This window comes from Protopterus annectens, chromosome 8.part1 (assembly GCF_019279795.1).
Source record: "Protopterus annectens isolate FY-2018-M chromosome 8.part1, PAN1.0, whole genome shotgun sequence".
NCBI classification, from domain to species: domain Eukaryota; kingdom Metazoa; phylum Chordata; order Ceratodontiformes; family Protopteridae; genus Protopterus; species Protopterus annectens.
The window spans coordinates 225906514-225912513 of NC_056742.1; positions in this window are offsets into that span (position 1 = coordinate 225906514).

The following is a 6000-nucleotide window of genomic DNA, read 5'->3' on the forward strand; positions in this document are numbered from 1 at the left end:
TCTACAGGCTTTACCCGTAAACTAAACAGAATGCCAATCATGTGTGGTCCATAACCTGTACAGTAATCCTTTAAGCAATGTATCTTGAGCTTGTTTCTTGTTTGCTTTTCATTTTTACTTTTATCATGTTTTCCCCATGAAACAAGTTGTCAGGCAGCAGGTCTTTTTGGATAAGAAACATTTTTTACAAGTGGGGGCATCACATAGATTTCTACTTTCAGCATGTTGCTTGGTACTTTAATAAAGCTGAATATATTATAATTAGAACTGCAGTGCAAGGAGAAGTGGTTTGAGTTGAGTGCTTCTGGTTTTCTTATACTTGATTTTGACTGGCATTCCAGTAATGTATTTAAAAAGTAATTTATTTTTCATGCCTCACAACCTTTTGTTTCCATCTAGATATTAAGTAAGCTGTCATGCAGCCAATGCATTGAAATATTTTTATTCTTCTACACTTATTTTTGTCTTGATTGGACTTTCATAATGATGGTTTGCCACCCAGGGCAGCGTATTTAATTAAAGTTAGTTTTTTTGTGGTTTTGTGCATAGCCCCTCCCCTTTATGGTTGACCACACCCCTTCCCTTTGACCCCGCCCATTCAGCGTCTCCTGCAGCCCCCCTGTGATTTGAAGTCACCAGCCGCCACTGCTCCTTCCATTTAGCTTTTCTCTTATTTCATCAATAATTTCTGAAGACGTCTGCAATTCATGTAGTCTAGGAAATATTATGCATTAGTTTGTGTACCTTATTCAATTTTGTTGTTACTTTTCTTAACTTAAGGTTTAATAACTATTACCAGTTGTATGTATGATTTTGTATGTGCTTGGTTTTGTGTGTGTGTATATATGCGTGTATGTGTATATTTTTGATGCTAGTCCTACATTTGGTTACTCTAAGAGTACACTATGAATACTATATAGGCAAATTTTTCGTCTTTTATTTTATGCATACAGACTGTTTGCTAATTGATTGCATATTCCTATGCTTAGATTTACACTACCAGGAAGGGGCTGAGAAGTTTTCTATTCTACCACAGTTAGCAATGATATAATAATAATAATAAGAAGAAGCAGAAGAACAACAACAACAATAAGAATATTAATAATGAAAAAAACAATAAATAAAATTCTCTATAGTAAGATATACAGCTATATTGGCTTGACGCAACAATAATGAGAGGTGCACCATATTTAATGTTTGAGGTATACGGGAATAAATAACATTTGGATTTCAAAGAATATAAGGTACATTTGTAAAGATTTGCATCTATCTAGGGTAGTAAAAAGTATATAAGAAATTGGGTAACTTACAGTTTTGATTACCTTAATTGCAATCTTCAGAACAGCTAAACTGCAAACTTAAAATGCAAAGGGGGTATAGTTAATAAGTTTGAAATAATGGGTGGTATTCGTAGTTGTTGCATGAATGTGTTAATGCAGCCGGCACTGTTCACTCATAAAGGCAGCAAAGGCTTGATTCATAGAAGCCATTTATGCTAACAAAAGATTGCCTTGAATAAACTTATGTATATAAAGTAGTAACAAGGTAGAAATGAATACTAATGTAAAATGACTTATGCTAAGGCCTCCTTTTCATAATCATATTTTGATGCATTTTCACACAGAGATTTGTTATAGAAGGCAAAATTCCTCCTTTTCTGCCTACCTTTCAAGTAGCAAAGATGCTTTTTCTTGCTGCTAGCTGTGCTGTTTCCCAATGTAACCTGCTTGTCTTGGCCGAGCCAAAACTGCAGGCACTCAGTGGCGCTCTCTGGTCAAAAAGGCAAAGTTATAAACAGAAAATAACATATCATTTTGATAATAAGGAAATACTTGCTTCAGGTTAGTGTTTCATTTCTTATAAAAAAAAACATAAGTGTATGATTGATGCATACAGTGCTATGTGTGGGCTATGCTGTGTGATACATATTTTACTGTCACTGTTCATCAGACATCCCCTCTTATCTTTAAATAATTTTCATTTCAGTACAGGTGCTCATATTATTGTTTATGAAAGTTGTGCTGAAATGGTAAATTTAATAAAAAGTTTTATGTCAGTATATGACTGGTTGGAATTTGATAAATTATATGTATTAAAATCTCTAGACTTGCATTAAACATGAATTCATAATTTGCACTGGAAAGAAGATTTTCCACATGATGTTTTTAAGCAATGTTTTCTCAGTTTTAACTGTAACATATTATAAATGATTTGCTGTTTTCTTTTAAACTACTGCACATAAATTTATGTCATACCCTCTGTGTTGGGTAATTAGAAGCAGAAATCATCATTTGTGCAGTGCTGAGGGTGACTTGGTAACAGTGCTAGTGTAGATGGCAGGATACTCATGTGATCTACTTTTTCAGGTGTGTGTTATTCCCTTAACAGTGTACATTAATAGTTTTACATGTTGTGTAATTGTCAGCTGTTCCATTGCAGAGCTGAAACTCTTGATAAAGGATAGGTTCTTAATGGTGTTAAACAATGCAATCTGCATGCTAAGTCCTACATGTCTCAATCAAGATTATTATTCTTTAATCATAAGCATTATTGAAATGAAATGCATGACACATGCAAAGTCTCTAAATCCTGAGTAGCACTGTCACCACATGTATTCTGCATTTTTTGACATATTACATTTGTATTAAAAGGCATGGTGGTGAAATGCTATGTTTCACATTGCAAGTACTTGAAATGGATAGCCTGAGTCATGGTCGGTCATGGTTAAATCTGTCACATATTCTGCTACTGATACCTTCTAAATTTACTGGTATAGTGGAAATACATGTTTATGCTTCTGACCCCCCTGTAAGGTATTAATTGATTATATTACTACTCAGATACTGGAGTACACTACTGTATGCTGCAAAATGAGGTATGGAGGACACTTACCATGCGGGCTCTGCTCAATTTCATTATGTGCAGATGTGGGGGGGGTTCACCTGTTAATAGTTATTGTCATATGTTGCATGCACTTATTTTATCTGAGCAGTCATTTTTCTAAGTAAATATGTGACAAACCAGCCTTCCTAACAGATGCACTGCTGCAACTGTCGGACCCTTATTAGTTAAAACTGACCACAAATCAGTCACCTTCAAGCTGGCGCTAACACAAGAACTCACAAAGGGTGAAATCAGACTAAAGAACTTCACCAAGGCAAGCTGTACCCTCCTAGATGAAGGTATAAATACATTTCAAGCCCCACCCCAAGCTGGAAGTGCTAACTATGCCAAAGCTTACACTAAAGCCCTGTACAATCATTTGCATAAGTGTATAAACTCAGTCATATAGGAAAGAATCAAAGTCAGAGCCCCAAGTAAAAACAAGCTGCCATTGTGGACATCCAGCGTCAACAAACTTTATAATGAAAGCAAACATTTGCTATCCAAGAAAATAAGACCAAGGCCCCAACAATGGAAAGGCATCCTCATCAACCTCAACAGGCAAATAAGACATGTCAAATCCTCCAAAGGCAAGTACAGCCAAGGATAACTATAAGGCCTTTTACAGCTACATATCTATCCTAAAGGGTAGGACCCAAGAATGTGCAGAACTAATGACCAAAGGTATCACACACACACACATTGACCACACAGATATAGCAGACCTGCTACTGGATAATTTTGGTAAAAATTTCACTCCTTTTTCCTCTCCTAACTTACCATAAACCTTCCCCCAACTCCTCTCACCCTACATATCTGAAGAGCAGGTCCTCATATTCTTGTCCAAGGCAAAAAACACAGCCTCTGTGGGATCAGATGACATCACAAGCTGTCTTCTAAACAGGGTAAAATATGAACTAGCATCATCGCTAAGTACCCTTTTCAATCATAGTCTAACAACAGGCTTTCTTCCTGTGGAATGGAGAACAGCAATAGTTATTCCCCTCCACAAATGTGGCCTACCAACAGACCAGGGGAATTACAGATCCATAAGCCTGACCAGCCTCATCTGAAAGACCATGGAAAGTATCATTATGGACTTCATAAATAAAGACATAGGTGACCTCCAAACCCTGAATCCTACAAAATTCGACTTTGTGAATGGCTGATCCTGTCTGTTAAATATGGTGAATTTCTTTTAAAATGTAACCAAGACCATTGAAGCACATGGCATACCTCGAACTGGCAGAGGCTTTTGACACAATCCCACATTCAGGCATTACTGATAAACTTAGCAAACTGAATCTAAGCCCCTTCATTGTAAGATGGGTTGCCAACTGGCTCACTAACCAGAGACACACTATAAAAGTGGGTTACTCCACATCAACCAGCAGACCTGTTACCAGTGGAGTGCCACAGGGGTCAGTGCTCGGCCCTTAACTGTTTGCTATATACTTCTCAGAAGTTCAGGTCAAAACTAAGGGAGTGTGGCTGATCAAGTTTGCATAGGACTGCAAACTAGGTGCAATCACTGAATCCCCAAATAATGTCAGTATTCTCCAGGAGTGTCTCACGCAGACCAACAACCAGTGTATTAGTCATGGTCTCAAACTGAATGCAGAGAAATCCATCATCATTCCCTTCAGTACAAACAATATCCCCTCATGCTATCAATTCAACAGCAATACCCTAAGTACCCATGAAGTGGTAAGTGACCTGGAATCACAAGTTGACTGTGATGTTAATTTTGACCACCATATGTCTACTGTAGTAAGGAAAGATTTCTACATAGCATACTTGATTAGTAAAGGTTTTGCCTTGATGGCAAAAGAAGTTATAACCCCCTATACTCGGCACATATTCAGCCCGTAATTGAGTATAATGCCCTGTTTGGCATGTACCATTCTAAGCACCTGCAGCAATTAGAGAGACCTCAGAAGTTTCTAATAAAGAAGATCAAGGGGCACCAGCATGAACCTTACATAGACCGACTAATGCTCCTGTCACTATACTTCATATCATATAGATTTCTTAAGGGAGGCTTATGCCTGGCCTACAGAACAATCCAAGACCCAAACCTAATGAACTTGCTGCATATCAGTAAATCAAACGGGACTAGGGCTACCCATTCCAGGGACCTAAATATGGCCTGTGACTTAAACAGGACATGCTGGAGGGACAGACTTATCTACAAGTGACTGCAATGTCTTTAGAACAGGCTACCAATTCATGTGAAGCAGAGCACCTCTATGACACTGTTCAAGAGGAACCTGAATGAGTGGATATGGCACTGTAAAGTCTTACCAGGGATAGATCCCACAACCCTCCTGGAAGTGGGTAGTCATCACTAAATGCAATCTTGGGTATTGACTAACATTTCTATGGTATTACATTGGGATGAAATTGCTAGCCTTAAAATGACCTCAGGGTCAATAGCCTAGCACTCTCCTATGATCCTATGATCCTAGATATCTGTTGATGCTGCAGACATCAGTGTCTACATAATCTCTGTTTATGCCAGTGCCACTGACATTTGTTTTGTAATCATCCCTGCAAATGGAGAGATCTCCCCAGTAGTGCTGTGGGCAATTACATTCTGTCTTGCCTTTTCTGTGTTACATCCTACCATATCATTAACTATCTTTATGCAATTTGTCAATGTGCAGTTCCTTCCACCAACAGCATTTATATCCATAAGCAGTTGGTTGCAGGATTTTAGCCACTCTGAGTCTCCCTTTTCCAAAAACACGTTTTCCATAAGTTTTAAGGGCTACCATGATGATATTCTCCTCATGGCTAAAATTATATTTTCTCTGTCTGGATGCTTGGCTCTGCATCATTCATTTACCTAAAAAAATGCAGAAGAGTAGTATACTGAAGCATGATCCACCTTTCAGCCAAACAGCACAGCAATGAAAGCAAGAACACTTTTTTTCACAAATAAATGAAATATATAAGTACAAAAACATTATGGTGACACAAACCCATATTCAGATACACATATTGTAAGTCCAACTTCAACCAGTCAAAATTGTGTTCTATTAACCTTTACAGAATAATCCAGAAATGAGTGATAGTAAAAGCACTTATCATTACACTGCCATCTTATGCTATTGG